The 20,932-nt window shown below is 46.8% G+C and overlaps 1 protein-coding gene across 5 annotated transcripts in view; it reads left to right on the top strand.

Moving 5' to 3' along the window:
• LOC146862015 (broad substrate specificity ATP-binding cassette transporter ABCG2-like) overlaps window positions 1-20,932 on the top strand; it is a 667,466-nt gene that overhangs the window by 367,791 nt on the left and 278,743 nt on the right. Inside the window, exon 1 of one of the 5 annotated variants that reach the window (XM_085641177.1) lies at window positions 15,903-16,063. The exons of 3 other annotated variants lie outside the window; for them this stretch is intronic. The gene's annotated coding sequence lies outside the window, so the exon portion shown is untranslated. Of the gene's footprint in view, window positions 1-15,902; window positions 16,064-17,491; window positions 17,669-20,932 lie in introns of those variants that run through there. One more of the 5 variants, XM_085641176.1, reaches the window with a different exon arrangement.

Here is a 20,932-nt window from a genome sequence, read left to right as displayed (position 1 = left end):
ATGTACTCCATCATTTTTTACCAAAGAATTGTATCACTGGGCATTCCCAAAGGATGTGAAAGAGGCAGGCTACCTTTCCACATTCTCGCAGGCCTAGGCCAGAGGATGCTCTTCCCATCTTCGAGAGTAGTATGACTGATGTAGTATTTGTAGCTATGCCAGTCGAGACCTTTACTTTATCGCAACCTCTCTTGGGGTACCCAGGGCCTCATCTCATTCCTCAAAGTCGGCAACTTCCAGTTTCCACCATTTCCTAAGTTGTTGTAAGGCATCAGGAGTGTGGTTTATGATTTTTTAATATGTAAGGGGTGTGGCTTCTTGTGCATAGTTTCGCTTCGTAATCTCTCCTCCGGGGGTAGGCTTCTGCCAGTTCCACACCCTGTGCTAACACTGATCTCAGGGCATGCCTCACCTGCAGGTATCGGTAGTTCTTGGGTGTTGCTGAGTGGTAGTCTCTCTTTAGTTGCAATAAGGGAACTACATCTCCCTTAACCCAATCATGCTCCACTGTGGATATGACGAATTGGTCCCACCTGGCAAAGCCCTCTAATTTTCCCAGCGCCTCCAACACCTCTGCATCCCACTGTGGGGTGACCTGTGTTATCCTTTCCCCCCATCCTATATATGATGCTACTTTTTTCCAGATTTTAATTACCATCCTGGTGAGGCTGGGTAGCCCGCCCGCCTGCCATCCTCTATAGAGCACCATCGGGTACCCTCTGGCACCCATCACATGTCTGTCCATTTGTAACGCCAGCTCGGTCTGTGCCATAAAGGCCCATTCATTGACCTAATTAACTGTGATGCCCAGTAATATTTTTGGATGTCTGGGAGAGCACTCCCCCATCATACTAGCTCCTCATCAGTTTGGGTATGGCATCAACATAGTAGGAAACAAACCTCTGCCTCGATTACCTTGAAGTACCCTTTTGGAAGCTTATTTGGCGTGTTTTGTAACACGTATAAAAAACGCGGCAGGAATATCATTTTGATTAAGGCTGCCCTGCCCAGTAGGGAGAGTGGAAGGGCACACCAGTGACGCATGTCGCCCCTCAGTCTATCCAACAGTATGGTGAGATTCCTCTTGTGGAAGACTTCTGCATTTAATGTTATATAAATACTTAAATGTCGGAACTCACTTTGGTAAGAGGTCACCCCTCAATTTGGTGGCAGTCGAGATATCCCTCCTCTCAGTGGGTACAATAAGGACTTGTGCTAGTTGGTGATTCACCCTGAGTATGTCCTAAAGTTGGAAAGTAGTTGCATGATTCTGTCCACCGTCAAATCGGGTTCGGAGATATAGAGTAGCACATCACCTGTGTACGGTGATATTTTGTCCTCGTAGGCCCCACCCCAAACCAGGCCCTTGACCAGCGGGTCCTGATGTATCCAGGCAACCAGGGGCTCCAGTGTCAGAGCAAAGATCATTGGTGACAGTGGGCATCCTTATCTGGTGCCCCGTTGAAGGTTGAATGTTAAGGAATATGCCCCATTCACCCTGACTCTAGCCACTGAGTCTTCATATAGCAAGCATACCCACTGCATATAGCGTTGACCAAATACCAACCTGTCCAATACCTCTAACATATAAGGCAATTTGAGCGTATCACATGCCTTTTGGTGTCCAATGACAATACTATCACATTCTCACTCAGGTTTTCTCTCTGACCCATCACAGCTTATAGATGCCGGAGATTAAGCTGTGTGCTTCGATCAGGCATGAATTCTGATTGATCCGGATGCAGCAAGGAGAGGATCGCCCTCTTGAGTTGTGTCGCCAGTATTTTGGTCAATAGTTTAACCTATGCATTCATTAACGATATTGGCCTCTAACCAGTTCCCCAGCCTCATTCTTGAAATCTAGCACCCAGTTCCGGGACTGATCCCTACTATCCAGCCTGGTGAGGAGCTTTCCCGCTTTATTCCTAATGTCATAGTTCATTGATGGTGGCTCTATGTGGTGCCCGGGAAGCATCAGTAGACAGATTTTTATACTCTTGCTGCTATAGCATCAGTTCCTGCCTCACCCGCTGGTCCTCGCCCTTTTGAATAAGGCATTCCAGTTTCAGTTCCATGATTTCCCTCTCTAACTTGTCTATTTTCGCTCTCCGATCCCGCTTGAGCCCCAAGATCAGGGATAGGGCCTGTCCCCTGAACACGATTTTATAAGCTTCCCATAATATGAGGGCCGAATCAACCATGCCCACATTCTCCCTGAAGTAATGATCTGTGCATGTTTGGAGTCCCTCCCGCACCCTGCGCTGCTGTAGGTACTACAGGTTGACCTGTCAAACCCATCCACGAGTGTAGGCATGCTGCCGGAGCTGTGCCTGCACTGGGTAGTGATCTCATATTCCCCTGCCCAGATAGCGAACCTCTGTAAATTTGTGCGCCCGTGGGTGCCGAGTAAGGAGGTAATCAATACTTGAGAGACTGCCATGCGCTCCTGAGTAATAAGTGTATTGTCGGTCTTTTGGCGAATGCACAACCTACAAATGCACCAGGCTCATGGCGGTCAAGAAATCATGGAATCGGCTCTGCTTCCCATGGTCATCTTAGTCGCCGATCTATCCTAGTCTTCCCACACCACCCTATTAAAGTCTCCCCCCATTATCAGCACTCCCTCCTGAAATTGCAGAAGTAAAGAGCCTAATTTTGATAGTGCAAGGGCATGCAGTCTGGATGGGATGTAGATAGAGCAAATGTTCACCGTGTGACCCTCCCAGAGCCACATATTTTTCCAGTGGGTCAGTCCACTTCTGTTGGGGCCTTAAGGGGATCAATTTCTTAAGTAGTATACCCACTCCCTTGTAGCCGGTGGTATACCCAGCATGAACTAGCATTGTATATCCCCATCTGTCCATAGCCTTGTTAGTGGCACCCAGCAGGCGTGTTTCTTGTAATAACACTATGTCTGGGGCTTGCAGTTTAAGATATTGTAGGACCACTCCTCTATTGCTCTTGTCCACCAGACTATTTATATTCCACGAGAGTGCTCTCAGTGAGCACCCAGTGGCCATATTAGGGCTTTGTTATTCCTTCAAGGGGCCCCCTTCAACCTCGTTCCTGGGACCAGGAACCTGCTGACTCACCCTTGTGGGGTTAGGTAACGTGTGCCTTTCGCATAATATGACAGTGAGTTCAAACAACCAAAGGAAAAACATCTGAAATAAGTAATTTCTCCATAAAACTCCCCACTCCCTGCATCAGTGTACGACAGGCTTAGAACTACCCATCCCCCAACATCGCAGAGCGCCTGGCCCATCAAAGTAAGTATAACTCAACTGGGTAGGCCAACAAACCCTTCCAGCTCAACCCTCCCTCCTTCCACCTGAGTACTTAACACTGTTCTTTGATGACTGCCAAGCCCTATTGGGGCCTGTGTCCAGCCACAATGTCCGGACGACGCACCCTTTGAATGTGATCTCCCTGGTAGTAACCTTTGACGTGAATCCCGCTTGGGGGCCAGTCTTTTCGCAGCCTCAGTTATCGATGTCTGTCCGTTCCCCTCTTGTCTCTCCGTCCAAGGGTCCTTGTTTTTCCACCCACAACATCACCGGGCTTTGGTTCTCCTGAAAGTCCTGTTAGGATCTTTCCATATCTTTTGCAGCAACCTTGGGTGCCATCCACCCAGTTCCAGGCCTCATACGGGGAAGTGAAAGACCACGTCTTTCTTTCAGCCGCCACCCTCAACTTCGCTGGGAACATCATGGACTATTTCAGGTGTTGCAATACATTTTTGACCCCCGGGCCTCCTCTGCTATCGCTGTTCAAGGGGGGAGGTCGCAGTACTCAGGGGAGTCCTATTTTCTGTGTGCACCTCTGTGTTTCAGCCACGGGTCTTGGGGGTTCCGCTTCACATCTCCCACCCTGGGCACTGCAGAGACTCGGGCCCACTGCCTCCTCTGATGCCCCACTTTTCATACCAGTGGGCCGTGTCACACTGCTCTACTCTGGCTCCCTGACCCGCTAATGCCACAACCGGTTTGCACAAGGACTTGATTCACTTACTGCCTCTCGCGGTGCCTCCGATAGCTGCTCTGGGGGGACATTTAGCCCCTTGCTCAATCCATTTTGGTACTCTCCCACCATGTCTAGGCCCCCTTTCCTTGTCATTTTGTTGCAGGATAAATGTTTTCCACCGTAGCATTTAACAAAAAGAATTGTTTTTGAGTTGTCATAAAAGATTTATTTGTGCTCAATTTGTTAGGGCATTATTTTTCATTTTCATTCAATGGAGAATGGGAATCTCCTCACTTTTTAAGATGACAAGCTAGCAGCCAGCACCCGGGGCATGTGTGTTTGCTGCTGGAGACAAAAGCAGAGCCTCTTAAATGGCCACCACTCATAATCCGGATCCCTTCACTGCCCCCTTCCTCCTCATCCTCATGTACCTTTAGTACAAGCTGTGATGCTCAAAAACAACAAACACCACCACTGCTCCCCGAAGCTTCACTGTCACTTCAGAGACTCAGGATGGGAGGAACTCCATCACATGCTGTGCCTACTCAGTCTGGTCTGTGGTCCTACTGCAAACGGCAAAGAGTCAGCCAGGCACTGCACTCAGTTATACTGATCTCTGATGCCTGCTCTATGCCTGCAGCAGCCTTTCAGGTTGAGTGCCAGTGGGTGATCTGGCTCAGGCAAATTTCGAGAGTTTATCTACAGTTGAAAACAAGCATTGGCATAGCCAATAGGTCTCGCCTTTGGGACCTTATAAGTGTTTAGCCATGCAACAGTTGCATAACTAAATACTTATAAGGTCCCAAAAGCGAGACCTATTGGCTATGCCAAGCGGCCGTGCGGCCGCGAAAGTGATTGCAATCGCGATCAAACATCAAAGCGGCTGCGAAAATGTAAGTAATTGCGGTCAAGCGCGGCGCCCGCGCACATGCACTGTAGCTCCAGGCTGACCTGGTAGCACTTTTTTGAGGCCTCTCAAAAAGTCTCGCCAGACCAGCGCATGCGCTGGGTCAGGCGAGACCTAAAAACTGCCCAGCAGCTGTCTTTTGTGACAAGTCCCTCAGGCAATGGCCGGCTGCCTTCCCTGCCAATCTGACCCTGACTGCCCCTTCATGTCTTGTGTCTGACACAGGCAGCCATAATAGTACATACCATTTGAAGAATCTGGCAGCGATCCCTGGGTGTACTGGCTGAAGCCATATGTGTACGTTTTTTGCATGGAGCCCAGCTCCACTGAGTGGAGCTGGGCTGCGGTGGCTGCAACATGCGGTATTATTGTTTTGCTGTTCTGCAGTGTATGGGGATTGATTATACAATGGCCTTCCTCTCCGGTTGCTGTTGTATATGTTCTTCCTTCCTTCTCTCTGCACTTTGTAAGTTATTGATTGTGTGGGGCAGTGCTTCGCACAGCAGGGAGCCCTGGGCCTGTCTCCTAGCAGGTCACCCACAACAGAAGCACAATGAGGTGTGAGATCTCTGCGCCTGTCTGTCATCAACCTTTCTGAAGCAGCAATTAAGAACAGACAATGGGGATGCCTGGCCTTAAAACGTCCTCACATTGAACAAGAGAAACCACAGCCCCACCCCTCACCGTTACCATTCACCAAATGGCAGTGCTCAGGAAGAAATAGTCCACTGCACCTTGATAACAAAGTCTTCAGGGAATATCTTAAGGGGACCCTTCCGCTAAGCTCCTCACTTCATTGGGTCACCACCCTCCATCCACAGAAATGCAGGGAAAACACTTTTGCGGCAGGGGCGGCTGGTGACATTTGAAATTAGTGGGGCGTAAAGGTTTGGGATGAGTGGCTGTTGGTGTGCTCGCTCAGCAAGCAAGCCCGACCATCATAAGGTAGAACCCCCCCAATTTTTTGGGGTAAAAATAGTGTGCAAATGGTGCATTGTCGAGGATATTTGAGATACCAAGAAGGCTAATAAAGCTATTGTGAAAGTGCGGTTATGGCAACAATAAAGAGATTTCGTATAATGACGCAGGTAGCTACCTATTCAGTATCCATTTAAGTTACTATCTGTGAAAATTAAAGCAGCCCAGCTCTTCGCAAATGTGTGCCCTGCGGCCCTTAGCAAATATCTGTTGCAAAGTAAACAGGTGTCTGCAGTAGGCGCGGAGCCCATTCAGCTACCTTGCAGCACACGATGGGCTCTGTAAAATCTCACCAAATCACAAGGAGTTTCAGCAGGGCATTCACAACCACCGGGCACAGTAAAGCAGAACACAGGAATTGGCATTTTAATTTAAAAGCGCCACCACAGGGAGTACACCAATTCCAGGGTCAAGCAGAGTGCTTGTGAAGTACGCAAATTAAACTGCATGTAACCTTCCCAAATGACATTACGTAAGAATGAATACTTTTGCGTTCCTGTGACAAGAAAATACATTTACACAAAAGCCTCATGATGGGTTCATTCTATCTGTAAATTTCGCCCGCATGTGAGATTTCCAAACAACATTTCACAAGAATGAATATTTTTGCGTTCCGGCTGACAAGGAAAATGCATTTACACATAAACCTAATGGTGGGTTCATTATGGCTCTCGATTTCGCCTGCATGGGTCGATAATGTAGCCCAAGCCAAATGGTAGTTACTGTCCATAGTAAACTGTGTATAACATTTCGCAAGAGTGAATGTTTATGCGCTCTGGTGACACAAAAATACATTTACACATAAACTACATGATGAGTTCATTATGGCTGCAGATAGAACCCACATGCGTCGTACAACACTGAAGTAACATGAGGAATAGTTAAATTAGGCTGGCATTCATAACGGATCCTTCACATATACAATTATTGGCAGGCAAACAAAACACAAGCATTTGATTAAACACCGATTGGTAAGCTCCCACGTACATTATGTAGTGCTGACATCGGCACTGTGCATACCGTCTGTATGCTTCATCGGAAAACCTTAGAGCTCTTAAGAAATTAAATGGATAGTTGGCCGTTGGTCAGATTAACCAAGGAATTAATCATGGCCTCTACGGATCGCAAGCAACCAGTGTTTCCGAGGTACATGGCCTCTATGGATAGCAAGCAACCACTGTTTCCAGGGTACATTACTAGACTCATCCAATCTGATTTCCTAGTGTGAAAATGGTGTCACTTTTTCCAGCAAAGCGCTCTCCGATCTCGAACGAGTGGTGATGGGATCACACACTGAAGACTACCCTTTATAGTTAACACGAACTGCCACGGAACGGATAGTACAAGTTAGCTCCGATTCACATCACAAAACAATGTGAGAGAATTACCTTTGCTATTCTAATGCCACTTTACAGCAGCACAAATAAATTCAAACGTGACGTAAGACTGTTCTTTGGGATTAACTGGACAGAGTGACGTAACAGGTGGCCCAGCCCCAGTGCAACCCATGGTTGTGAGAACAAATGCACAGATAATTCCTGCACTAGGAACAATGGGTTAAGCTATCAGAATATCGCATTTTAAGTATGGTCCTACAACAAAATATCCACACCTATTACAATATCGTGAAGGTATACAGACAGATTTGCTATTCTTAACTCCTCTGTCTCCACATCTGCGTTACTTGACGATACAGATATTTTCAAGGTGCACGGATGTGGAGTTCAACCTACAATCCAACCCCAAAAACATGTAAACACTCACATTTAACATGGGCTCCTATGGCAGCTCCTTCCTTCCTCGACTTTGACGAAAAACACCCTTCCCATTGATGGATTCCTCCCAAACTTCCTGCACACCCATGAATTCCCCCTCCCTACCACTCACAGCAACCCCGTTCCTCTCGAGCAACTGGAACTCCCTAAAAACCACTTCTACATCACCTCAAAAACGCCCGTTGGATAACATTGCATTTCGAGCATTCAAAAGAAAAAAGCGTTTTTTTTGCACTTCCCCTACTTCACTCCTCTTGAAACTCACTGCGACAGTAGTTCCAGCGATTACGAAGAATCTCACCAAGAATTACACAAATCCATCCAGTGGAAGGGGTACGACTTTTCGATCAAACACGCATCACCCGCAAACCCACAAAAACACCCCAAAATCAGCCAAATCTCGATCGAATTTTGCCAAACCACTGGAAAACCTTCCCAACACGAACCCAAACAAATCAAAATCAAATCCAGCCAAACCTTCCCAACCCCAACCCAGCCAAACCACCCTAAAACTAAAATTAAAAGACACTTACCTGACCGCCTCTTCTCCTGGTTGGCGCCTCTCTGCCCCTTCAAACCGGTCCGGAACACCACGTGACGCAAGTGACTGGCAACCCGGCCCTCAGCCAATCCTGGAGCTGCTGCAGCACCAGGATTGGCTGAGGGCACAGCCTACTCCTCGCCCACCGCCTGCCCATTAGGAGACCGAGGGGCTCCTAATGGGCATGCGCAAGGCAGTAAAAACACAAGTACGCATGACTGGGCACGGGCTAAAAAATTAAGCTCCATGCCCACTCATGCGCACTTGTGCTGCCTTTCCCTGGCGTCTGACAATGCATGTCGGTCAACATGACGCCGGACCGCCCACGGTCCGACGTCATGCTGACTGACATTCACGAGGAGGGAGCTGCGGGCAGGTGCGGGGCGGGGGGGCTACGCCCCCACGCCCCAATGGACGCACCGCGCCTGTTCTGCGGTCTGGGGAAGAAGTCCTCGTCCCTGTGTTGTGCCATGTTAAATCATGGACATCCGATGGTATTCTATTTTTCTCTTCAAAGTGATACTGTGAGTCAAACTTTAACCCCTTGTGTGCCACGCCCTTTCCCCGCCCTGTGCCGGCCGTTACATTAGCGGGCGGGGTTTATGACGAGCTGGACTCGTCATGGGCACAGCGCAACCGCGGCCCATGACGAGTCCAGCTCGTCATGGGCACACAAGGGGTTAAGGGTACACATCAGAAGACATTCTTTCCAGCATTGGGAGAATCTCCATTTTTCAGTGTTTGCATTATTTAAATTGTATATCCTCACATGCTGCTATTATCATGAAGTTACTGCTTCCTTCAAGAGCAGCCTAAAGGTCTCAGTATGTCCTTAGATATGCTAGACTTCACATGTGCTGGACCTAACACTTCCTACCCCTGAGCTGATTACCTGTCCTTGATGAAGGGGCGGTCCAGAGGTAAAAGTGGATAAACTGTTCACCTGCCTATGAAAGTACCTAATAAAGCTCTAACTCACATGCAAATAGTGTTGTTTCTTTATACAGTTGCATGAAGCACTACCCTCTCCCTTTCTTTCGAATGACCTCTCCTTAATATTCCTCCTCTGCCTGCCTCCACTGCCTGAGCACATCCTACTTTTTCCACATGCATGGATGGTTTTCCAAATCTTTTTTTCTATTTGTGAAAATTTCCCTCTTTTCATTCCAAAATTTAAAAAATCACCTGCTTCATCGAAAAGCCATACCTGCAACCTAACGGAGTCCCAGTCAAATTGGAAGGTACCCATATGAACCTCTTCTCATACCTTTGTGCGCTTTTAAAGACTGGCTCTTAATAATTCCCAGGGGGGATCATTTGAAGAGTCTGTTTCAAACAGGTTCATGCAGGTTCTCTGTAATTTGGTGCGTGTGTGTGTTCATGCATGTATGCGTGTGTGTGTGTGTGTGTGTGTGTATGTGAAATTATACCACAGTTGGTATCGCAGTTGCCTTTAATCATTTTTTATTTTTTTGCTGAGCCATTTAGCTCAGTCTATCATCAAATGGTAGAGACTGATGAGGGACTCATACGAAGTGGTAACTTCCTGATTACTTCATTGTGATCTTTAGTGATGTGTGTTCTGATGGGTATTTCTAATCACAGATTCCTCAGTATACGAATATTCCTCAGGCAGCAGACTGTATCCAGAAATGTGCCATATCAGACCTCCTGCATGACACTAGATGGCTCAGTGCCTCTCCACATAGGCTTCATTCCACCCCGGAAGTGTCAGGGCAGAGGGCCATATAAGCACCATCCCTGCATGCTGACGCAAGTTCCTCTCTTTCAGAATCTTCGTATGAAGACCCAGAGCTCTCTTCTCTTAGGTTGACAAATTCTTTCCAAAATATTTTCCAGTGAGCAAGAGGATGATGTTCCCATCGATGACTACAGAGTTTAAACTGTGCTGTGAATGTGAGAAACAGATGCGGTGATGGACTCGCACAAGGTGTCCCTCTGGTGTTTGGGCTCAGGGCATGACTCCAAGTCATGCGAATAATGTGGCCTTCATACCCAAAGGGGATTTGAAGCGGAGCTGTATATCACTGAATACCAAAAGAACATGCGAATAATGTGGCCTTCATACCCAAAGGTGATTTGAAGCGGAGCTGTATATCACTGAATACCAAAAGAACATGCGAATAATGTGGCCTGCATACCCAAAGGGGATTTGAAGCGGAGCTGTATATCTACGAACACCAAAGAAGTCACGGACCTTGTATATATTCTACTCCCTCTCTAAGTCGAGGGTGAGGTCCCACTCACGACAGGTCCTCTTTGCAGTCGAGGTAGTCCAATAAGTCTAAGCCTAAATTAAAACAGAAACACAAGAAGTTGAAGTGGGACTCAAACCCTATCCCGCCACTGTGTCCAAAGTAATGTCAGGAGGGCGTAAAGGTACCAATCGATCTCATTCCTGATCGCCGCTCTAGAAGCTCATTCGACAACTGGTACCACTGTGCCCTAAATTTCTCCAGCCATCAGCGATGCTGCAGCAGGTTGAGGTCTTTAAGAAGGTCATCCTTCTTATTTTTGGCACTCGTTCAACTCTTGCTGTTTGTGCTCCTTGAACCCACTTCAGGTTCTGCACTTACTCGGGTACCGACTTCTATTCAGGCTCCAAGATCTGCGTTGGTGCCTTCTCCACCTACGCTGGTCCCAGCTTCACTACAGGTGACGCTTCTGGTGACTCCGGTGTCTGACTTTCAGCCAAATTCACTTTGACCACAACCGAGGTAATGTCTTGACTTCACTCTGGCATACTTGGTCCCCATACCCTCTGGTTCAGACAAAATACTTTCTCATAGGTTTCACCATCTTTTTGCCTTGGATTCTGACCAACCTGATAATGACAATGATAATGATGATATCTATGTGGACTTGCAGAAGGACAGTGGACTCGATACGTCCCCTGCCACAGGGCTGGTTTCACCCTTTGGACTCCCAACAGAGGAGAGTGCATCCTCTGCTGTGGTGATTAGATCTGCAGGTGAGATCCTGGACCTACAGGTGCTTTCAGTTTAAGGCAAAACCAATGTTCTTTCTGAGGTTTGCACCCAGGGACAGCGTCCCTGGACCCTTACTTCCACTTAATGGAGCCCAGACTAACACCCTTATGGATACCTGCATGATGCCTTACCCTTGCCTGCTGGTGAACAGACAAGTGGCCATGCGCCCTAGACGGGGGCCGGACGACCCGAACTTTCTTACGCCGCACCCGATTAATGAGAGTTTGGTTTGACACACTTTTTCCCTCCCAAACAGTTTGTGATCCATAGGGGGATCTTAATGTGGTCCTCATATCCCTCCCTTTGAGCCGATGCACAGCTGCTTGTTGACTTTGCTGACTCTGAAGACTGTCTTCTTCATTGCAATCAATTAAGCTTGACGCATGAGCGAACTTCAGACATTGTCAGTGCAATTACCCTACACCAACTTTTTTCCATAAGAACTGATGCTGAGGTCTCTGGAGGACTTCTTAATGTAAGTTGTGACTTCTTTCCATGTGGGCAATTCCTTACTGTTCTAACATTCTTTGCCCTACCTCACTTCTTGAAAGAGGAGGTGAGGCTCCAACTGTTGGACCCTAAAAAGCTTTAAGCTTTCATTCTGATCGTACTAAGAACCATCGGGTGGACGATGTGTTCTCTGGGGTGTCTGGGAGGTTTGAGAGCCCATGCCATTAGGGTTAAGGCAGCCACCACTGTGCTGGCATGCAGCGATTCTGTCCTTGACATCTGACATCTGTCAGGCCGCTACATGGGCATCGGTGAGTGAAGCGCTACTGTTGGTTGTTTGAACCCGATGCTTTTCATGCTGCTACGCACACTTGCACTTTAAAAATTGCCGCTCGCTTTTAATTTGCTTAAAACTTACTGTGTTTTTAACCTGTGATTTGACTGTGTTTTAAAACCACTGAATTTCTGATTTTTCCTACATTGCTTCTGTCCTCTTCCGGTGGTGTCCGTCTGTGTGGGCCCACCATGTTTCCGGGTTAGCGCTCTAGCGCTAATTAACTTTTGAGCTTAAATATTCACTCTGGGGCGACCGCGCAGCGGGCGCATGCAGTGGGCGTGCCGGCGGCGCGCCGAAGGCAAGCCTGTCTGCGCCCATCAGCGTCCCGGAGGAGTCCGGCGCAGGAAATGCTGCCGGAGGGCTTGCAAAGCCTACCGTCTGATGGTTCTTCGCCGCAGAGAATCTTTGGGAACTGCGCAAGGGAGTGAGCTGCTGCTCCCCCTTGCCCCCTTACAGGGTATCTAAGGTAACGCTCTGTCCTCACTGCTGCTAGGCGCCAACTATTCCCTCAGAACCTATGGACAACCCTGTGACTCTGGCCTTACCAGCATTATCTAAGCCAAAAAGGGCTACGGCGGACGGCAAACTGCTCTGCTTGCTCCTTAACGCTAGATCTATGCGTAAGCACGCCCTCAATATATTTGAGTTACTGGAAGAGGTCAGCCCTGATTTTCTGTTTTTAACAGAGACATGGCTCTGCAACTCTTCTAATCCTTCAGTTGCCACAGCCATTTCAAATGGTTAGGAAAGACCGCCCGAGTGGCAAGGGTGGAGGTATAGCCATTATTTTCAAGAGCCTTTATTCCTGCTCGCTTCCTCATACGGAAGACGTTGCCGGTGCTGAAACCTTAGGGTTTCAACTGGTGGTATCCCCCCATCAATCCATGGCTAGCATACTTGTGTACAGACCTCCCCCCCCCAGACTGTTTCATTAAGCTATTAGTAATGCTGCGGCCCCCATTGTGCTAAAACATAAACACTGTCTAATATTAGTGTACTTCAATGTCCACATGGATAAAATCAACGATCCAGATGCTACCAGCTTAACGGACGCTCTGAATATTTTTAAACTGACTCCTTTTTTTCAGGCTCCGACCCACAAAAAGGGCCATATTTTCAGCCAGGTGTTCTCCACATGGCACATAGATGTCTCCCCCCCTTCCCCAACCTCTGGTGTGGTCAGACCATTTTCTCCTGGAGTTTAGAGTCCATCGAGAGACTGCGCCCTTTAACACCCAGGGCAAGCCCCTTATGGGTAGTTTTAGACCTTATCACTGTATCACACCTGAAGCGGTGATGGGGGCTCTTGATTCCCACCCACTTGTTTTGAGTGGTAATGTGGAAGACGATGCGACTGCCCTGGACAATTGGCTACTGCTCCGTGCAGCAGAGCTCGCCCCTCCCTCTTCCCGTCCTGCCTCACGAGTCTCTGCTCCCTGGTTTACCCCTGCTCTTAAGAAAAGTAGGAGTATTTGTAAAAGACTGGAGAGAGCATGGCGGAAAAACTTCGAGATTAGGGAGAAAACTGTGTATAAACAAGCACTTAAGTCGCACCATAAACTTATCCTCAAGGAGAATTTTTTTTTCTTCTCATCAAAGAGAGAGGCAGCTGGGAATAGAAATAAAGAGATTTTTTAAATAGTAAAGGAGTTCTCATCCCCCTAGGCAGTAACTAGGACATTCTCCCCCCTCAGCACAGTTAGGTGGATAAGATGGCCGCTTTTTTTGCTGAAAAAATCAGAAAGATCCAGGATACATTTCCTTTCGCCCTTTGGGCTAACAATGTGGACAGGGTCCCCTCCCATCCTTCCCCTTGGTCCGTTGTGCCTCTCTTTACGGAGTTCCCTCCTCTTCCACTGGTAACCTCATTAGGCATCCTGAAGAATCTGAAATCTGGTGCTCCATCTGATCCCTGTCCTGCGTCTATTTTGGCAGCAATAGCTACGTCTATTAATCCCTATGTCAATCAGATATTGAATACCTCCTTGCAGCAGGGATTTATCCCTGGCAATTGGAAGGAAGCACACATACTTAAACCTCCAGAAAAAACCTAACATGGATCCTGAGACACCTGCTAATTATAGGCTCATATCTCTCCTGCCTTCCTTTTCCAAAGTATTGGAAAAATATGTTCACTCAATCACCTCTGCTTTTCTAGAGACAAACAACATTTTGTACCAAAGTCAATCTGGGTTTCACGCAAATGTTAGTACCGAAACGGCACTCCTGGGAATTTCGGAGTCTACAAGGACGTTGTGGACAGGGGCGGCAAGGCTATGCTGATACTATTAGATCTTTCAGCAGCCTTTGATACCGTCCCCCATAGCCGACTCCTAATGAGACTACAGGAGTCTGGCTTTGGAGGGACGGTACTCAAATGATTTGCCTCTTTTTTGTCGGGGCGCCAACAAACTGTCTGGGCTCCCCCTTTTTCAGCACTAATTCCCCCTTTGGAGGTGGGAGTACCTCAGGGCTCGTTTCTCAGCCCCACCTTATTTAATCTGTACATGTCTCCTCTGGCTATTCTTGCTGAGTCGCATGGAGTTAAAATAGTGTTGTATGCTGACGACACCCAAATTACTTTTTACATGCGACAAAGATTCAGAGTTTAAGGGGGAAGCTATTAAGACCTGTCTGTCTGCAGTGTTTTCCTGGCTCCAACAGAATCAACTCAAATGTAATTCCGACAAGTCGGAAATCTTTTTCTTTGGCTGCCCATCCAACAACCTGTGGCAGAGCTGGTGGCCTCAGGATGTGCACCCTCCGGCCAACGCGGTGATGTCCGTATAAAACCTAGGTGTAAAGCTGGACAAATCCCTGAGCATGAAGCTACAGGTTCAGACTGTGACCGGTCAGTGCTTTGGCTTTTTGAAAATGCTTAAACAATTTCTGCCACTACTTCAGATCTCACACAGGAAAACTGTGGTCCAGGCCCTGATTGGCTCTAGGCTGGACTATGTGAATATTCTATACCTTGGCCTCCCAGAGTATCTGCTTACCCGCCTCCAGGTAGTGCAAAATGCTGCGGCCAGGGCTATTCTATCTCTTGGCCCCAGGACTCAGGTATCTGTTCATCTGAACTATCTCCACTGACTACCGATTTGTAAGCAGATACATTTTAAGGCCCTTGTGTTGGCTTTGAAGTCCTTACGTGGCTCTGGAGTGCCCTATCTGAGGAAGAGAGTTCAATTTTACCATCCTCACCGCCCTCTTCGTTACGCCTCCTTGGCGTTGGTCTGCACTCCGGTGGTGAAGCACTCCCGAATAGGAGGACGCTCCTTTCAGCTTCAAGTGGCTAAACTATGGAATAACGTTCCACTTGCTCTGAGACTACTTCAGGATCTGCTTCCCTTTAGAAAAGCCCTTAAGACATGGTTGTTTCAGCAATAACTTTCCACTATGTTTTCCTGCATATTACCTCTCCCTTTTATGGTACTCTTCACTCACTCAGCGCCGGGACACTCAGTAGAGTAGCTGTGCGCTTTATAAAACCCGTTAGCATAACATAACATAACGTTCATAAAGCACTCCTGCCTTGACAATCATATCCGAATTTGCCTGTTTGGTCCTGCAAGATTTTCTGGTCTGAGCCCACTCCACAGACCCGCCACCTTCTGGAGGTACAGCTTTGGTATCTGTTCTAAATGTGAGGAATATGGGGTTAGACGTTTCCATCTGAAGAAGAACTTAACTACCTTCAGTATTTCTTTTTCTGGTGAATACTCTATCGAACCATGGATTCCTTACTGCCCTCCCACCTCCCCATTCTGTGGTGTGGTCTCTTTATATTATCTAAAAAAGGTACCAAATTAGTGATCTGCACACTGGAACATGCAATAGTTTTGTGCTCCACATCCAAAGGCACCTAAACAGTCAAGCAAGAAACTGACGTCAGTGTGCAGGGATGGTGCTTATTTGCAGCTCCTCGCGGTCACTTCCCGGGCATTGCTCAGTCAACACGAAGGCACTCGATGCTCACTAGCAGCGTGCTGAAGCACTGCTATGAAAAGTTCACAGATCCAGTCTGGCGCCTGGGGAATATTGTAAAGGTGAGGAGTCTGCAGTTCGGCAGAGTATCCACCATAAAGAGCGTTACTGAAGGTAAGTAACATGGTCTTCAAACCACAATCTTTTGTTATGTGCTTTTGAAATTTGCCCTTTTAAGTGGAGGGAGTGGAGCCGTCTAAATTGTAACAGTGAGCTTTGGAGCCCCAGAGGTTGCCAGTAGAAGAGGTCAATCTTGAAATCTGGTTTCTTTTAAATTGTAATGGAAATAATAGTATTTATTTATAGAGGGTGGCTTAGTGTCTCACTTTCCATCCTATAGACATTGGTTCCAATCCAGTATTACGAGATTCTAGGGAAATAGTTTTTCTCCCTGTTCCTCAAATTGCAAGTTGTGTACTGTAAATATGGGTAAGGAAAAGCAAAACGATGTAGTGTAGGGCGCTCTAAATAGTTCTCAAATTACTCTATCACATTCTGGCTGCTTCTGTAGGGCTGCACTCAGGTGCCATGTGTAATGTAAGGCTCTCTGTACAGCACTTGGGGGCATATTATCAGGCCAGGCGATGACATTATCGCCGCTTTAGCGGCAGAAAACTGCCGCTCAAACGGCGATAATGGGCTTGATAATATGCTCTATGGAATTCCAATTGAAGCCCATGTTAGATGTGAAGGACATCTAACACGGGCTTCAATTGGAATTCCATAGAGCATATTATCAAGCCCATTATCGCCGTCTTAGCGGCAGTTTTCTGCCGCTAAAGCGGCGATAATGTTATCGCCTGGCTTGATAATATGCCCCTTAGTGTCTGAGATGCTCCTGCAGCAATCAAAGTGCTCTATAAAGTACATCACTGCTCCTTGCAAATAGGTATTCTCTACATCAAAAAGTCACCCTCAAATAGTAGGGATTGGTTGCTGAAGACTTGGAGGTGTAGAGGTGGGCGAGGTGCTGAAAGCTCAAGCCTGAAGCCTGGCTCTGGCTCAGTCGAGGTCCCGTTGGAGCCGGGAGCCCATACCGAGCCGAGCTTTCATGTGGCTTCTGCATACCGCATTCGCTCTACCCTCGTGTACAGTTAAAAAGAAAGCATTAACATGTGTGGTTAAAAGAAAGAAATATATACAATTTGGTGGTTGATTCATACAAAGTGAAAGCAGAGAACCTGGATAAATCACTGCCTCCCTGCTTAACCAAATTGTGTGATCTTGGGCAAATATTTCATTTTATCAATCCTCCTTTTTTTCGCTATCTCATTTGAAAGCACCTTAAAATATGTGAGCTCGGAGTACCATCCGTACAAAAACCTATTGTGCATGATGTAATAATACTGAAAGGCGCGTGTTGCAGTAAGCATACACGCATGTCTAGTGTGTGTTGGTATTCAATCCATGTCTCTGGTACCTGTCAATGCACGGACGCCCTCAGCACGGGTTAGGTAACGTCGCGGATCTCTTTACATAAGCTGCTGGGACAGGGACCTGCGACGGGAGGCGCTCCTGGCACCGCCCCCTGATCCTCCTCCTCCGCCGCGGGCTGTACTAGAGGCGGCCGCACCGCCCGGCTGGGACACGAGGGACGAGGGCAGCGTGGGAAGGACCGGAGCCTGAAGCTACGGCCCCAGGACACCTGCCGCCCGGACTCTGAGGCCGAACCGACTGGGCGGATATTCACACCGAGAGCCAGGGACCGTCACACCCTGGGTGAGTGCGTGAGGGACACACCGTCTACATTCACACTGCACCCCCTAGCAAAGGCAGCAGGGCATACCCGCTGCCACACACACACGCGCTGTACCCAGCTGTACCCAGCGCACTTGATACAGACAAGTACACAAATACTGTCGTCCCTCACACCGACTCCACAACCAGCACAATTCGCAGACCACCCCCTCGCCAGGCTCACTGGATCCGCAGTGAAAGCGGAGCATCTCCATGGGACAGTGTGGGTCTGGGCGTCCCGCGACCCTCTGTCTTTGTTACATCAGCTGACCCGTGTGTGTTTTGTATTCAGGACACACATTTGGTGATAGCTTGTGTCCCTGTTCTGTGCTTCCCGGTAGATGTTCTTGTCTGTGAGTAATCCTCAAGTACCGGTTTATACCCGTGCTTTGTACGTTATAGGCCAGACCTAGAAGTGCTTGAAAAAGAACAAAGTGACCGCTTGACATGAATCCCCATCCTGTTTTTTTAAACTTTTTTCCCCAAACATTATTATTTTCCCATCTTTCTTCTTTAAAATATATTTGGTATCCGGTGCAAGCGCTTTGACGAGTGAAGACGTCGTCTAAGCGCTGGTGGGTTATTATCTAATGCGCAACAATATGAATTATAAATTCCTCTTTCTAGAGAGGGCCTTTTGTTAATGCTGGAATGGCACCAGACAGTTTATCGCACCATCCACTTTATATATATTACAGTTACGTTTGCAATTAGAGTGACCATCCCCATCCCAGCCATTAAATACTCTACATATATACTATATTGTAATTGCATTTATATAGCGCTTACTACCCCTGACGAGGCGCCGAAGCGCTTTTTCAGCGATTAGCACGCTCCTCCAGAACCCATAAAGGATTAGTGTTGAATTAGTATAGTGAAATACGAAAGTGATTTGAGTGGTGGATATGTCAGTCAGTTATTTGGATTCAGATGGATAGCGGAAGGACAGAAGAGGGAAAAAGGTTTGTATATATATATAGCACTTGTTACCCATAATGGGGTGTTGAAGCGCTGTTTCAGCGAGTAGCACGCTACTCCGGAACCCATAAAGGATTAGTGTTGAATTAGTATAGTGAAATACGAAAGTGATTTGAGTGGTGGATATGTCAGTCAGTTATTTGGATTCAGATTGATAGCGGAAGGATAGAAGAGGGAAAAAGGTTTGTATATATATAGCACTTGTTACCCATAATGGGGTGTTGAAGCGCTGTTTTAGCGAGTAGCACGCTACTCCGGAACCCATAAAGGATTAGTGTTTAATTAGTACAATGAAATATGAAAGTAATTTGAGTGGTGGATAGGATAGGTTAGTCAGTTATTTGGATTCGGAAGGATAGAAGAGGGAAAAAGTTTGTATTTATTTAGCGCTTTTTACCCATGATGGGTGCTGAAGCGCTTTTTGTCAAGTAGGACTCTACTCCGGAAACCCATAAAGGATTAGTGGTGAATTAGTATAGTGAAATATGATAGTATATATATCACAGTTACATGTACAATTAGAGTGACCACCTCCATCCCAGTCATTAAATACTGCTGCCAGTCCTCGGGGTGTTTGTGATAGCATAACACATTCTCGGTGTTGTAGTCTTGTGCTTCCAGTGAACTAGTTGGACTAACACCTGAAGTGATTTGTAGGTGAAAAGTGAAATGTTCAGTACTAGAGAAATAACTTGGAGTGACTTTGTCACCCTATTTACAGTTAGATGCGGAATGAGGCAGTGCAATGGTAACAGAGATACCTGACATGGCCAATTCTGAGTAGGAGTGTATATATTTATTAAAAACCAAAGTACGCAGAGACGTTACGGTTAGGTTCAGATTTTAGTATTTTAGATGCACAAAACCATAGAAATTCAGCATTTATAGTTATCTGAAGTAACTATAACTCATGTCCTATGGTAACTAAAACTAATGCCTCTGCCGTGCACAGTTTTCTCATCAATATTTTCACCGCAAATGATGTAGTGATATTATCAGTGATGGTATAGAAGATGTGATGGGTGATGTACTATGTGAGGTAATTAAAACTGCATGGCCGGAGCGCAAGTTATAGTTACCTTATGGCACGAGTTATAGTTACTTGAGATAAACATTTTCACAAGTTTATAAATACATTTTATTCACTCATTCATTCTTAGTATATATTTTAAAACTAAAACTCTGAAAATTAAGGTAAGGTAACCTATGTAGTCTTTCTATAAATGCAATGCACCAAGTCTTTCTATATTTTAAATTCATTTTATGGATCTTCGGATCTGTTGCGAACTCTCAGACAAATAAGGGGTCTGCTGGTTATACTGCACACATTCAATGCTGAAATAACAACACATTTAATACACACATATGCAATTGCAATTTCTATGTATCACTGCCTGTGTGTGGGTGTTTGAGTGGATGTGGGTGTGTGAATAGTGTGTGGGTGTGTGAGTGGGTATGTGAGTGGGTGTGAGCAGCTCTGAATGGCTATGTGGGTCTATGAGTGAGTGTGTGAGTGGTTTTCTGGGTGTGGGAGTGGTTTTGTGGGTGTGGGAGTGGGTGTATGGAAGTGTGAGTGGTGGTGTGAGTGGTTGAGGGTCTGTGTGTGGCTTTACGGGTGTGTGAGTGGTTGTGTGGGTGTGTTAGTGTGTTAATGAGTGTATGATTAGATGTCTGGGTTTGTGAGTGGGTGTATTTTAAAAAAATCTTTTAATTGGGTATGGATCCGTGGATCCTCTCAAGACAACCCGTTTTTGTACACCAAGGCAGCCCTCCCAGACCCCTTATACAATCCCAGGGAACCTCTACCCTGAACTGTTCTATCCCTTGTACATTTTTATTTCCCCCCCTTGGGAACTGTGTCACAATGCACAAAATGGTGGCTGCAACTTTCCGCTCAGATTGCGACCAGCCAATCACAGCATTGGTGTAGGCGTGTGAATCCACAAATCCACCCAGATTGCAGAGGATCCACGGCGGATCCGTGTCTGTAGATATCCATAAACCTTTGTACTTTAAAAATTCCCAAACTACTCAACAGATTTACAACAATTACAAAAAGCAGTCTTTCAGGACTCATATCTAGCTTTGTGCCAAATTTAGTGTAATTCCGTTCAGTAGTTCGGGCTGTAGTTTGTATCTAACATTCATATGGGAAATTGCAAGGGGAAAGCGTGTTTTGGGACGCCCCTTTTTCTTGGCCCCCCGCTTGACGGATCACCGTGAAACTTTCTAGACAGCAGCTGAAGTGACTAGCATACTAGTTTGGAA

The sequence above is a fragment of the Triturus cristatus genome, chromosome 2_2 (genome assembly GCF_964204655.1).
Source record: "Triturus cristatus chromosome 2_2, aTriCri1.1, whole genome shotgun sequence".
Lineage (NCBI taxonomy): Eukaryota > Metazoa > Chordata > Amphibia > Caudata > Salamandridae > Triturus > Triturus cristatus.
The sequence above is the reverse complement of the archived record's forward strand: the minus strand, read 5'-3'. Positions and strand labels throughout refer to the sequence as shown.